The sequence below is a fragment of the Enhydra lutris genome, unplaced genomic scaffold, assembly GCF_002288905.1.
Source record: "Enhydra lutris kenyoni isolate GAN:26980312 unplaced genomic scaffold, ASM228890v2 scaffoldscaffold58, whole genome shotgun sequence".
Taxonomy (NCBI): Eukaryota; Metazoa; Chordata; class Mammalia; order Carnivora; family Mustelidae; genus Enhydra; species Enhydra lutris.
This window is the reverse complement of record NW_019154142.1, coordinates 11,433,574-11,449,918: the sequence shown is the minus strand read 5'-3', so window position 1 is coordinate 11,449,918 and position 16,345 is coordinate 11,433,574.

Sequence of the window (16,345 nt, the reverse complement as noted above, 5' to 3'; positions counted from 1 at the left end):
TACCTTGGTTGGAACACTATTGAAGATTACAATAAGTATAATTTAAGGTTAAGAGAACATGAATAAAATAATAGCTTATTCCCTTATTGGAATATCATAAGTAAAATTCTAATTTAAAATTTATAATGTTCACTAAAATTTACCCACAAAATACATTATGAAGCGACAGTTGGCTGTATTAAAGATAAATGTAACAGCAGCAAAATTAATGTAAAAACACAAATTTGAAGCCCATGTATTTAATACTTCCCTTTCAAAAGATTTTCATTTATTTGCATTTTCTACTATACCAATAAATATCCTAACTGTCAAGTTTTTAACCAAAATAGCACATTTCTCAAATACTTCCAGTCTTTTACCATCACATTTTCTCCAAGGATCATTCACAAAGATTCTTACCATTTACCTTCATATGCTTGAAGTAGAGGCAGATAAAACTACTATCAAAAGATAATTTAAAGAAATTATATCACTTTGGCAGTGTCTCAAAATGGTAGAATGAAAGTAGAAACTATTATGCTGACTTTGTTAGAAGTTGCCCTAAACTGGTAAATCAATGATGGATAATTTCACAAAATTATTGCAAATTTTTGGGTGGCTCACAATTTGCCTTGCATCTTCAGTCATGTCAATACAGTTCTTTTATTTGGCTTGCAATTTAAACATGCAAATTTTGATGAGAAATTTTCCACAAATATAGTTCTATAAGCACAATCAAAATTGTGATCAAGTGCTGATTCTGTATGTAAGCAACCATGACAATCTTACGGATCTTCAAAAAAGTTATAAAATGCATCTGCTTTATATCTATATAAAATTGTCCAATGTAATTCATACATGTTCCTTCTCAGAGCTTAGATTAATTATTTGGTCTTTAGTTTTTGGAACAGATCAAACTGAGAAAAATATGAAATAACTTATTTTTAATGATTGTATGTACTATATTTTAGTTAACAGATTCCACAATATCAGTAGTTAAGACTTTCTTTATGATTCTGTCACTAAAATTAGCACATTATAAAGATTAAATATCTTCATCTCATGCAGCCACATTTGTTTTCTTAAAAGTAAATATTTAGTGGTAGAATTGACACAGAAAATGTTTAGAATATCCCAAATTTTCCTTTCAAAACTTTAAGATGGTTACATAAATGTTTCAAGAATTAATTTTCTAGACTTTTAACCAAGAAGCTCATCATATGAATATAGTAGCCAATTAGATTATGTTAATATGTAAAGCAGGCCAGTACATTGCAGGGATGTGGCAAAAGTTAACAAAAAAGTGTATATACCACGAAGACCAATCAAGAGTATTTCAGGACCTACCGGCCACTAGCTTATTGCTTCTATTAAAGACAGTCTGAAAGCAAAGACAGCACTCACTTATGTCGCCTTATCTAATTTAAAAAGGCCTTTAGTGACATCAGGAAAGTAACCTAACATTATTCAACCAGGTTCAAATTCCTTAACCAGACACATACACACCAATAAATTTTAGGCAGCCTTCTAAAACTAAAAGTGGCTGAACCACATAATTTTATTCTTTCCATGACAAAAATCCAGAAAATGGTAAATCTGGGGTTAACTCAGATACTCACCTATGTCAGAGACATAGATCAGCTGCTCTGCACAACTCCTGATTTCCCCAATGTTTGCAAGAATGATGTCACTACAAGCAGCAGTACCTTTTCCAAAGTAAGGGAAAAAGGGGGAAATTTCTTTAAATCTCTTAATAGTTTCCTAGCACAATATCCTGATTTCTCAATAAGCTGAACTGGATCAATGTCCAATTCTAAAGTACTCTCTAAAAGAGAAGAAAGAGATTTCTATGGTTGACTTAAGGACAAAAAAAAAAAATCCTACTTTGTGGTGGGACCCACCTTTCCTCAGCACACCCATGTCAATTCCTTAACAAAAGCGGGTTCTACTAGCAAGAAAATAGGAGGAAATCTCTGTTGGAGACACAAGTAAGAGAACCAGTCTGTCCCTCAAGGTGCGTGTTTTATTTACAAGCTTTTTTCCTACAAATTTCTTCAGTATTTCCCCCTATTTTTATGTAAACGTCATCTCCTGGTGAATAGTTCTACCAAAACCTCTCTATTCTGGGATGCCTGGGTGGCTCAGTTAGTTAAGCGGCTGCCTTTGGCTCAGGTCATGATCCTAGCGTCTTGGGATTGAGTCCCGCATCGGGCTCCTTGCTCCTCAGGGAGCCTGCTTCTCCCTCTGACACTCTGTCTGCCTGTGCTCTCTCTCTCTCTCTCTCTGACAAATAAATAAATAAAATCTTTAAAAAAAAAACAAACCTCTCTATTCTACAGCATTTTACATGATAGTAAAATAAATGATATTGTGATCTGTTCACATTTTTCACATTTTCTCTTATTAGCATAGTTGGTGGTTTTACATGTAAACCTTATGATTTACTTCAAAAAGAAAGCTAACTTTGCAATTTTTCTTCATTAAACCTTAGAAAGTATAACTATGTAAAAGTCACATTGTACTTGCATTGGTAGCACCAAGATGGAAGATTTAATAAAGATAAAAGTGATAGTTTCTATGATATAACTCCACATTGTGAGCTATTGATCATTACCCAAGTTTATGGCATATTGTGTTTTTTACTTCAATGGAAAGTATATCAAGTTAAAAAAATGCCAGTTTATGAGTGTGTAAAGAGTTTAACAAGAGCATTATTTGAATTAAAAAGATATTGATGATTGATGATTACTTTGAAGAAATCAATTTTTGATAAAATATACTTATGTTCTCAATTTTTTCTCCAACCTTAAGTCATGCTTAGGGAATCTGCAGATTGACACGCTTTGTAGATCAAATGATGTGTACTGACAAAATAGCAAAGAGATACACATATCGTAGCCCAGAAACTATTGAGATTTATAAAAATCATATTCATATTTAAGATGAGGAGGAGCTATTTCATAGAGGTACATGTCTCTAAGAATGGGATTAACCATTAATATTGAAGGAAGACAGAAAGGAGGGAGGATACCGATTCAGGGAAAGTCAAAAGGTTGATTCTAATGAAAAGGTAACTATTAGGTAAGAATTAGTCACTTGCTTTGTAAGGATGTGCACTTCAAGCAAAGAAAAATCTAGTACTATGTATTATTCTAACTTATGACATTTCTCAGTTGAGTTTAATGGAAGTTCTTTTTTGTTATAAAAACACTCCAATTGTACAAAGTAATTTACTAATAGAAGAGAATTCAAATGAGAAAAATTTAGTTTGGGGGCAACATATTTAACTAAGAAAGCAAAAATACGCATAGTTGATAGAAATGGAGATAGAGATAAAGAATTATTTTGGAAAAGTATGATTCTACCTCTTCCCTGAAAAACTCTTAAGTATCATTTGCTATAATATTATATAACACTTTTACATATCTGGTAAATTGACATAGGTAGTATATATGCATTATTAGAATGAGATATACATGATCCAGTGTGAAAATAGACTCTTGTGTATAAAAATGTAGTTGTCGACAGTGGGGTAAAAGTCTGGACAAACTAGTAGGGAGATTCTCCATATTGAAAACACACAGAAATTAATATGGTTTTTTTTAAGTAATTCATATTCAGTACTCAGTGTCACCATTAGGCACCAGGGGATTGAGAAAAGAGAGCATGCATAAACTTCTATTTCATGTGCCTTTACCTTAAGAAAAGATAACACACATATGGGAAGTTGAACAATTAATGATAACATAGAATTAAGTATAAAATAAATGGCTTACATAATAATTTTCATAGAATTGAAGTATTTCTCAACTAATCTACAGAATACTCACTGGCCTTTTACTACACTGAAAAAATTGTTGGATATCAAACACAACTGTGAAATTTGCCATCTTACACTTCATTCTTAAAGCTCATAACTCAAATTAACTATATGCTATATTTCTCAATCTCAAAACTCATATATTAACCAAGCCTGTTTCATTTTTACAGAATATTTTCCAAATTGAGTTGATCATGGAACACCTAACATCTGTAAACATGTTGTATAAATGCTTTTTTATTTCCTACACATTTTAGGAGATGCCCCTAGAGATGCTGAGAAGAGAAAGAGAACTCTTTCAGATTAGTTTTAGTTGAGCATCACTGTGGAAATGGAAATTCAGCTGAGTGTTGAGGAGGCAAGGATTTTTGTTTGTTCATATAAAGTATAGGTAAATTAGGAGAACATTACAGGCAAAAAAGAAAGCTAAAATTTCAATCTGGAGTTTCAAAGGCACCTCAAAGCTCACCACAATAATGAAATCACTCTTCAGATTCCAATCCTCTCCTTGGACGCTTCTAGCAGCTGGGGAATCTACTTTGTTCTGCAAGCATATTGAGCTTATTGTTATTCATCTGCAATCAAAAACTAAAGGGACCTAACTATTTCACCCTTTGACAGAACTTCTCTTGTGCTCCTTCACTATAATATTAAGTCTTTGGATTTGTAAACTAAATCTGCTCAAAATTTTTATATAACTTTCAATTATCACATTTGTTTTGACTATCTGGTGAGTACAATGGGGTGGACTATTCTGGAGGAATCCAAAATCTAATCTTCAGAAATATATTACTGTATCAAGTAAAAGGAACCCATATAAGCTATATTTTAACTCTCTAACCTTCATACATTGATAACAGTGCATGAAATATTGGGCTGTTTATCAGGATGGAGAATGTAAATGAGGATGTCAGGATGCTTCCTAAACTGGGATAGTGAAGACAAAATAGGAATAGATGTGACCCACAGTTACCAACTTAAAAAGAGAATCATGAAACAGTCATCCAGTATCTTAGACTGTCATCTGGACCAAAGGTAAGTGATAGACATACCTACTTCTATTTCATTTCTTATTGTAATTTACAGATCCTCTAACTAGGCAACAATATAGGCATAGTAGTCTGAGACTTACGGATGGTGATAACCTATGGCTATGGTGATCATGAAACAGAACCTTCTAAATTTTTTGGATATAAAAATGAATGTTCAATTATTTGAGGTAAATCATATGCCAGAATCACTGCTTCCTACAAATTTATTTAGTCATCAATCAACAGATCAATTTAGAGATGATAAATTCACCTGAAGTACAGGAAGGAAATGTTTCCAAATCATCAAGTAAACTAAAGGCCTTGATACAAAGTAATCCAACTGGTGTGAAAAAATATATTTTATGAATACTTAGAGAGACTTGGACATGATAGGATTATCTTATTACTGATAAAGGGAGGGTTTAATTTTCATATTGACTATTTTTTAGGATATTACCTTGCTGTTCAAGATCTGACAAAGATGACAACAATATCCATAGCCACCATGATCCATTATTACTGAAGGGTGGGTGACTGCTAAGATAGGAGATAACTTTGTGGAGTCCAAATCAAGTTTTTAATCCAAGATCATATTTCAAATTCTTTTTCACCTTATGTATCTTTACTGATATGAAGTCACCCAAAGGCTCATAAAAGACTATTAAACCTAGGGCCAAATTCTCTAGACTGTAAAATATTGAAGAAGAAAGAGAAACTGGACAGAGATATACTTAATCAAGACACAGGCACTAGATCTAAACTAAGAGTATAATTTGCTGAGACTCAGGGGGTTTGCTTTGTCTGATTTCTGATCTAGGCTGGTGTCCCCAGTTCTCAGGGGCTCCTCCTGGGAGGGTATATATAGTTCTAAGTATATATGTCTTGATTCTCGAACTCAGCAACCTTTCCTACCCATCAAAGTCCAAATTCCAACACCTCTTTCTGCCCTGAAATACCGAGACCCAGGAAAAGAAGAAAAAAAAAAAAAAAAAAGGAGAGTTTTCTAGCCTCAGCAGATATTTTGTGTTCCCACCTTTCTGATGCCCTGTCAGAGGCACTGTCCACTCTCCCAGTCCTGCAGCCAAAATGGCTTCCTTCAGCTGGATGTCTTAATATCTTAGAACTCAAGTCTCTTCCTCAGGGATGATGAAAGCCTTATTGAAGTTCTAATGTAACTCTTTCCTTTACAGAGATTTTTAGGTTAAATTTATTCCCATGTGGCCTTGTTTACCCCATGTCAGAAATCACCCTTATAGCTTTGAAATGAGGTTATCTGAACATCTAGGGTGGGAATAAAAATATTTAGATTCTTTAAAATTGAAGTAAAATTAAAGCAGTCTTAAAAAAAAGGATCTTTAGGATGCAACATGGCCTGTCAAGATTCTACCAGCCTTTGCTATACAAAAGACGTTTATTTTCATGAAATCCCAATAGTTCATTTTTGCCCTTGCTTTCCTTGCCTTTAGCGATGTTTCTAGGAAGAAGTTGTTGTCAAAGAGATGGCTGTCTGTGTTCTCCTCAAGGATTTTGATGGATTCTTGTCTCACATTGAAGTCTTTCATCCATTTGGAGTCTGTTTTTGTGTATAGCATAAGGAAATGATCCAGTTTCATTATTCTCCACGTGGCTGTCCAGTTTTCCCAACACCATTTGTTGAAGAGACTGTATTTTTTCCATTGCACATTCTTTCCTGCTTTATCAAAGATTAGTTGATCATAGAATTGAGGGTCCATTTCTGGGCTCTCTATTCTGTTCCATTCATCTATGAGTCCATTTTTGTGCCAGTACCATACTGTCTTGATGATTACAGCTTTGTAATAGAGCTTGAAGTCCAGAATTATGTGGCTGCCAGCTTTTGTTTTCTTTTTCAACATTCCTCAGGCTATTCAGGGTCTTTTCTAGTTCCATACAAATTTTAGGATTATTTGTTCCATTTCTTTGAAAAAAGTTGATGGTATTTTGATAGGGATTGCATTAAATGTATAGATTGTTCTAAGTAGCATAGACATGTTAACAATATTTGTTCTTCTAATCCATAAGCATATAAACAGTCAACAAACCTAAAGACAACTGACAGAGTGGAGAAGATATTTGCAAATGACATCAGATAAAGGGCTAGTATCCAAAATCTATAAAGAATTTATCAAACTCAACACCCAAAGAATAAATAATCCAGTCAATGAATGGGCAGAAGACATTAACTCTCTCTCTCTCTCTCTCTCTCTCTCTCTCTCACACACACACACACACACACACACACACACACACACACACACACGTGGAATATTATGCAGCCATCAAAAAATGAAATCTTGCCATTTGCAATGCCAAGGATGGAACTAGAAGGTATTATGCTAAGCAAAATAAGTCAACCAGAGAAAGACAATTATCATATGATCTCACTGATATGTGGAATTTGAGAAACAAGGCAGAAGATCATAGTGGAAGAGAAGAAAAGCAAACAAGATGAAACCAGGGAGGGAGACAAAGCATAAGAAATTTAATCTCAGGAAAAAAACTGAGGGTTGCTAGAGTGGAGAGGAAGATGGGAGAGATGGGGTTGCTAGGTGATGGACATTGGGGAGGGTATGTGCTATGGGGAATGCTGTGAATTGTGTAAGACTGATGAGTCACATTACCACACCTGTACCCCAGGTATTACATTGTATGTTAGTTGTTTTTTTTTTTTAAAGGCAAAAAAAAAAAAAAAAAAAGACTCTATTGGCCAGTTTATTTTTCCTAAGCTGCTACAAGAAAAAATGGTGAACTAGAAAGCCATTATCAAAGGGACAGCTGATTGTCATTGTTCACATGATGAAAAAACAACTTTGGCTGCATTTTGTACCTGAACTAGCTTAAGATTTCTGTTTACACAAGATTTTTTGATAGTTCAGCTTTAAGTCACAACTGAAGGATCTCCCTTTGGTTTTCTTAAGGCTGGAAATAATGTAGGAAAATTTTTTTTTCTTCAAAAAAAAAAGTTCAATTTTCTTGGAAGGTTAAAAAATCAGGGCATCTGGGTGGCTCACTCAGTTAAGCATCTGCCTTTGGCTCAGTCCTGGGATCAAGTCCAGAATCAGACTCCCTGCTCAGCAGGAAGTCTGCTTCTCCCTCTCCCTTTACTCCTCCACCCTGCTGTGCATGCTCTCTCTCTCTGTCTCTCTTTCAAATAAATAAAATCTTTTAAGAAAACATACATTCATCCTTGTGGACTTGATTTTTCATGAATAACCCTATTTAAGAATACGTCAAGTCCTTTAACATTTTACTGGTGCTTTTTTTTTTTTTTTGGGGAAGTGGGTAGATTACCTTTCATTTATAAATTTTATACTTAATTGCAATCCTAGACAAAAAGATCACCTAACTGTCCAGTCGTTTATAAAAATAATCTTCTGGGTTTTCCATATAAAGAATCATGTCATCTTCAAAGAGAGTGTTTGACTTCTTCATTGCCAATTTGGATACCTTTTATTTCTCTTTGTTGTCTGATTGCTGTTGCTAAGACTTCTAATACTATGTTGAACAAGAGTGGTGAGAGTGGGCATCCTTGTCATGTTCCTGATCTTAACGGAAAGGCTGCAAGCTTTTTCCCATTGAGGATGATATTTGCTGTGGGTCTTTCATAGATAGATTTTATGAAGTTCAGGAATGATCCCTCTATCCGTATACTTTGAAGCATTTTAATCAGGAACGGATGCTGGATTTTGTCAAATGCTTTTTCTGCATCAATTGAGAGGATCATGTGGTTCTTCTCTCTTCTCTTATTGATTTGTTCTATCACGTTGATTGATTTGCGAATGTTGAGCCATCCTTGTAGCCCAGGGATGAATCCCACCTGGTCATGGTGGATAATCTTTTTAATGTGCTGTTGGATCCTGTTTGCTAGGATCTTGGTGAGAATCTTAGCATCCATATTCATCAGTGATATTGGTCTGAAATTTTCCTTTTTGGTAGGGTCTTTGCCTGGTTTGGGGATCAGGGTAATGTTGGCTGCATAAAAAGAGTCTGGAAGTTTTCCTTCTGCTTCAATTTTTTGAAACAGCTTCAGGAGAATAGGTGTTATTTCTTCTTTGAAAGTTTGGTAGAATTCCCCAGGGAATCCGTCAGGTCCTGGGCTCTTGTTTTTTTGGGAGGTTTTTGATCACTGCTTCAAGCTCATTACTAGATATTGGTCTATTCAGGTTGTCAATTTCTTCCTGGTTCAATTTTGGGAGTTTATAGTTTTCCAGGAATGCATCCATTTCATCTAGGTTGCTTAGCTTATTGGCATATAACTGTTGATAATAACTTCTGATGATTGTTTCTACTTCCTTGGTGTTAGTTGTGATCTCTCTCTTTTCATTCATAATTTTATTAATTGGGGCTTTCTCTCTTTTCTTTTGGATTAGTGTGGCCAATGGTTTATCAATCTTATTGATTCTTTCAAAAAACCAGCTTCTAGTTTCATTGATATATTCTACTCTATCTCTGGTTTCTACCTCATTGATCTCTGCTCTAATCTTGATTGTTTCCCTTCTTATGTGTGGAGTTCGTTTGATTTGTTGTTGATTCTCCAGTTCTTTAAGGTGTAGAGACAGCTGGTGTATTCTGGATTTTTCACCCCCAAACTACTAGAACTCATACAGCAATTCAGTAACATGGCAGGATACAAAGTCAATGTACAGAAATCAGTGGTTTTCTTATACACTAACAATGAAAATACAGAAAGGGAAATTAGAGAATCGATTCCATTTACTATAGCACCAAGAACCATAAGATACCTGGGAATAAACCTAACCAAAGAGGTAAAGGATCTGTACTCAAGGAACTACAGAACACTCATGAAAGGGGTGGCTCAGTGGGTTGGGCCTCTGCCTTCGGCTCGGGTCATGATCTCAGGGTCCTGGGATTGAGCCCCGCATCAGGCTCTCTGTTCAGTGGGGAGTCTGCTTCCTCCTCTCTCTCTGCCTGCTTCTCTGCCTACTTGTGATCTCGGTCTGTCAAATAAATAAATTAAAAAAAAAAAAAAGAAATTGAAGAAGACACAAAAAGATGGAAGACCATTCCATGCTCTTGGATCGGAAGAATAAACATTATTAAAATGTCTATACTGCCAGGGCACCTGGGTGGCTCAGTGGGTTAGGCCGCTGCCTTCGGCTCAGGTCGTGGTCTCAGGGTCCTGGGATCGAGCCCCGTATCAGGCTCTCTGCTCAGTGGGGAGCCTGCTTCCTCCTCTCTCTCTGCCTGCTTATGATCTCTGTCTGTCAAATAAATAAATAAAATCTTTAAAAAAAAATGTCTATACTGCCTAGAGCAATCTATACTTTTAATGCCATTCCGATCAAAATTCCACTGGTATTTTTCAAAGAGCTGGAGCAAATAATCCTAAAATTTTTATGGAATCAGAAGAGGCACCAAATCACTAAGGAAATGTTGAAAAACAAGAATAAAACTGGTGGCATCACATTACCTGATATCAAGCTTTACTACAAAGCTGTGATCGATCACCAAGACAGCACGATACTGGCATAAAAACAGACACATAGACCAGTGGAACAGAGTAGAAAGCCCAGATATGGACCCTCAACTCTATGGTCAAATAATCTTCGACAAAACAGGAAAAAATATACAGTGGAAAAAAGACAGTCTCTTCAATAAATGGTGCTGGGAAAACTGGACAGCTATATGTAGAAGAATGAAACTCGGCCATTCTCTTACACCGTACACAAAGATAAACTTGAAATGGATAAAAGACCTCAACATGAGACAGGAATCCATCAGAATCCTAGAGGAGAACATAGGCAGTAACCTCTTTGATATCAGCCACAGCAACTTCTTTCAAGATATGTCTCCAAAGACAAAGCAAACAAAAGCGAAAATGAACTTTTGGGACCTCATCAAGATCAAAAGCTTCTGCACAGCAAAGGAAACAGTCAACAAAACAAAGAAGCAACCCACGGAATGGGAGAAGATATTTGCAAATGACAGTACAGACAAAAGGTTGATATCCAGGATCTATAAAGAACTCTAAACTCAACACACACAAAACAGATAATCATATCAAAAAATGGGCAGAAGATATAAACAGACACTTCTCCAATGAAGACATACAAATGGCTATCAGACACATGAAAAAATGTTCATCATCACTAGCCATCAGGGAGATTCAAATTAAAACCACATTGAGATACCACCTTACACCAGTTAGAATGGCCAAAATTAGCAAGATAGGAAACATGTGTTGGACAGGATGTGGAGAAAGGGGAACCCTCTTACACTGTTGGTGAGAATACAAGTTGGTGCAGCCACTTTGGAGAACAGTGTGGAGATTCCTCAAGAAATTAAAAATAGAGCTTCCCTGTGACCCTTCAATTGCACTCCTGGGTATCTAGATATAGATGTAGTGAAAAGAAGGGCCATCTGTACCCCAATGTTTATAGCAGCAATGGCCACAGTCACCAAACTGTGGAAAGAACCAAGATGCCCTTCAATGGACGAATGGATAAGGTAGATGTGGTCCATATACACTATGGAGTATTATGCCTCCATCAGAAAGGATGAATACCCAACTTTTGTAGCAACATGGATGGGACTGGAAGAGATTATGCTGAGTGAAATAAGTCAAGCAGAGACAGTCAATTATCATATGGGTTCACTTATTTGTGGAGCATAACAAATAACATGGAGTACATGGGGAGATGGAGAGGATAAGGGAGTTGAGGGAAATGGAAGGGGAGGTGAACCATGAGAGACTATGGACTCTGAAAAAAAACCTGAAGGTTTTGAAGGGGCGGGGAGTGGGAGGTTGGGGTAACCAGGTGGTGGGTATTAGGGAGGGCACGTATTGCATGGGACACTGGGTGTGGTGCAAAAACAATGAATACTGTTATGCTGAAAAGAAATAAAAATAAAAATAAACAGTCTTCTGACATCTTCTTGTGTACATTCTACATTATTAAGGCAAACGGTCAACATATGTGACTACTTTTGGAAATCAGTGTAATTAAATACTTCTTTTCTCCTTGCATTCTCTGTAAGAGCTTTGAAACTTACTGATATCCATATAATACATTAACATGTGATGTATTGCATCTCCTGAAGTTCTAAGTTCTAATAACTATCAAAGTTTCAGTCTCCATTAAATATAGTAATGCATGTACAAAATTAAATAAATTATCCTCGTATTTCTTGCTAAAATATTCAAAAATGGCTCACTCATCTCTCCCCACCTCATTTACCTGCTGTTTCCAAATATTAATTAATTATAATTCATTTACAAAACCTTCTGAATGCCTCAATATCTTCTGTGTCCTTTAGAGAAATTTTTGAGAAGACTGGCCAAAATACAAATTTTGCATTTGTAGAAATGCAAAATAAAGTTAGAGGAATGCCTCAGATGGAGTTTTCATTCAGATGCATCAATGTTGATGAATAGTGTCTTCTTCTATAGAATCCCCACGCATTTCCTGCAATTCATGATAACACCAAATACCATTAACAACATATCCACTGCACTTCCTAGCATGCTCTCGTGTGAAGTCTCTTGGTTCCCACACTATAACAGCTGAGCTTTATTTGAGATACTGGCTACATCAAGTCAATATTAGGTTGGCTGCATTTCAGGCTAACTATCAGCAGTTCAGTCCAACTCCTGGATTTGGGGACAGGGAGTAGAGGACGTAACTCATGCTGTCTTATTTCTTTTCTCCTTAGACTACCTTTATCTTCTTTTCCTATATTATATTTCCTCAGCTATATTTGACTGTTTCTACCAGGGCCTGATTTCTGGCATCTGGTCCACTGAACAAATAGAGATTTTTCAATGAAGTATACATTTTGGTATTAATGATAGTACATAAGCATTTGTTGATACTGAATCTGAGGCTTTTACCTTGAAAGTCCTATGGGACAATATACACTTAGAGATGTAGTATTGAGGCAGAGTCAACAGAATATATCTCTTTTCCTTTAATATGTCTGAACTTCCGTATATGTTTTCTTTATGAAGTATGTCCTCAGAAAATAAAAGAGCAGAGAAAGTTTGGGTCAAGAGAAGTTAAGAAACTAGAGAAGTTATTCATACAGATTAACATTCCAAATTAGAAATAAATATGAGACAATCCCCTTTCTGGGTCTTTTACATACCCTAGAGGATAACTGTCTACCCTTTAGGCTTCACCCAGGTTCCATTTTGCTTGGTTTAAGAAATGACATTCAGTGAAAAGAGTCCCATGAAATGTTCTCCTTTCTATTTCATATTCATTCACCCCAGCAATTCACTGTTATCAAGAGAATTATGTAACATCAGTTATAAGTAAATTGTCTATATACTTCTATTTTCCAAATAAATTTGTATTTACAATGTATTTATTTTGCCTCTTATAATTTATTGTCTCTACCACAAAATATATCATGACATCACTTTCAGGAATAAACATATATCACATTAAACTATTGATATTTACCCACTCTTCTTAGTGTTTACTTTTCTATTAGTTTCGAAAATTCTAACTAACAACTAAATAAATTTTATTACTTTGTACTAAATTTGGGATATTGCTACATAGTTCATACCATTCAGCTGCATTGTCTTCATGATGGACAAATAGATAATTTGAAAAACTGGAATGCTGACACAAATGTCATAGAGAATATATCCAACACTAGCATCTTTACACATAACTATTGTTTGGTCCATGGTCAAAGGAGTGAGACTGAGACTGATACAAAGCGAAGGTCAAGCAGAGCTTTATTTTGCACCAAGCATTGAGAATCAAACTGATTGGCCAGGGCCGTCTCTTGCAAAGAGGCGACATCTCCCTGCCTTACCAACTAACTTTCAAAGGGCAAGGGCCATGTGGTTGGGCCTGGCCACGCACAGGTGGCCAATGAGATTGTAACACACAGAGAAAGCTGCATAGTCATGCTAGGTCACACATAAGTGACCAACTGAATCACAATTTACCCTATAATAGATATTTAAACTAGCCTATCACCTTGGTCAGAATGGGTGCCCAAAAGGCACCCAAAGGGTGGGGCCCATATTCCTTGGTAGCTAGGGAGACAGTATGCGCTCCCACCGATTGGATAACTCCACCTGGCCTGACCCACCCTTGTATTTGGGCTTTGTTACCTGGGACTGGTTTCTGGGACTTGTTTTTAAGTAAGTCACCTGGGGGAAGAGGGGCAGGGACAGTTTAAGTTTTACTGCATAAACAACAAAATCACTGTTTAACCCCATGGCATCGCTCTGGCTAAATAGGCCCTTACACTATGTGTCAACTCACTTATTTGTCAGATACCCGCTGTACAACTTTAGGCAATTTATTTTTTTAACCTTCCCTTTCCCTATCTGTATTACTATTTATCTGTATTAAAATGGGTTAGTTCTGGGATGCCTGGGTGGCTCAATTGGTTAAGCATATGACTCTCAATCTCAGCTCAGATCTTGATCTCAGAGTCGTTGAGACCCCATGTTGGGCTCCATGTCCAGGATGGAGCCTACTTAAAAAAAAAGAAAAAAAAAGTATAAGTCCTAGGATATGTATTTTTAATAAGCTTTTCAGTGTTTCCTATACAGCTGCATTTGGTCCATAAATAGGTGCTAGAAACTATTACCCAAAACTAACCCTGTTTCATCACATTTTTATATAAAGTGTATCTATTGATTATAAAATTAAATATTAAATAAGTCAATGAATAAAGTTGTAAGGAGAAAAATCCTAAATTTAAAAAAAAAAAAAAGGAAGAGTAAATCATTTTAATCTGGTTTGGGGATATAGCTTAATGATATGAATTTTTTAAATTTTTTTGTCTTCACACCTGTACTTCTTTCCCTTGTTATTTTTGATGATGCCTACTTTATTTTTCAACTTGAGGACATATATTTAGTACACAAAATATCTGTTCAAAACTTTCTCTCAAACATCCTCATACAAGGGAAATGCAAAATAAGGTTAGAGGAATGTCTCAGTTGGAGTTTTCATTCAGATGCATCAATGTTAATGAATAGTGTCTTCTTCTGTAGTATTAAAAAAGAATGTCTGATACTTTCGACTTCTGTAATATGGTAATATGGCAAACTAGATATCCTTAAAAAAGCAACAAAAATAAAACATCTAAAACAAACTAAAATGTATGTTAAAATAAATGTGTTTGAAATTATTGATGAAATGGTAAGGAATTAGAGAAATCCCTCATAGAAGGAAACAGGTATAGGGAGTGAGGGAAATAGGGAGAGGCAAAAAGAAGAGGAAGGAGAAGTAGGAGAAATAAATCGAGTATTAAACTAAAGTGGTTATTAGCTTTTGGAGAAACTGACAATCCAGATATCTGTGTTATGGAGCTTCAGTTTTAAAATCTATATGGTGGTGAATTGATTCCAGGACTCACACACAAAGCTGTAACCACTGAAAAATGGTCCAGATTAAAAGACACACAAAGCTGTGACCACGGAAAAATGACACAGATTAAAAGTGTATTTCCACTTTTACAGTAGATACGATGTCCTTCCTGTGCCTCTTCCTTGATGGAGGTGGGGGTAAAAGTGGTGGTGTCCTCAGAGTTTTTAAGCAAGACAGGAAACTAGCTGTAATTCAAAAATACATCTGCTATTTAAAAATAATAAATTACATTATTTTAAAAAGTTCTTGGAAGATACTAAAAGATAAGTAATAAAGCAGGAAGAGTGTTAAACACTAATAATAAATACAGTGGGAAAACTACCATAATAAATGATGAAGTCTTTTAAAAAGAACAAGACAAAAAAGACTAAAAAATTCTGAAATAAAAATGGGCAAAATATGAATAAAGAATGCTTGAAATTATGATATAAAAATAGTTCTTTTTTTTTTTTTTATTTGACAGACAGAGACCACAAGTAGGCAGAGAGGCAGGCAGAGAGAGGGTGGGGGGAGCAGGCTTCCTGCTGAGCAGAGAGCCCGAGGCGGGGCTCCATCACAGGACCCTGGGATCATGACCTGAGCCGAAGGCAGAGGCTTTAACCCACTGAGCCACCCAGGTGCCCTAAAAATAGTTCTTAAATACATGAAAAAATATTTGATCTCCTTCAAATAAGTGCAAATAATCCACTGAAATAGTGAAGCATTATATACAACATACAACACTGGAAAAAATTCAAAAGTTGTCAACATTTCTGTTGATAGAGTTATGGAAGAATAGGAACTCATAAAATACAGATAGAACTACACAATGGTGCAGGCTTACAGAGAAGTTGGTAATGTTACCAACCTGCATATTCATTTACCCTTTGACCTACCAATCCTTTTATGAATTACCCTTAAGTTACATCTCAAATAATTAAAACTACATGTGCGAAAGTGTATTAATTATGACATTAGTTGCAATTGCAAATGTTGGAAATAGTCTGAATACACATCCATAGGAGATTAGTTGAGCAACCTATGGTATTTAATGAAATGGAGTACTGTAAGGCTACGAGAAGAATAAGAAAGTTATTTTGAATAGATGGGAAGTTATTTCTAGAATTATATTGTTAGTGAAGAAAGTAAAGCAC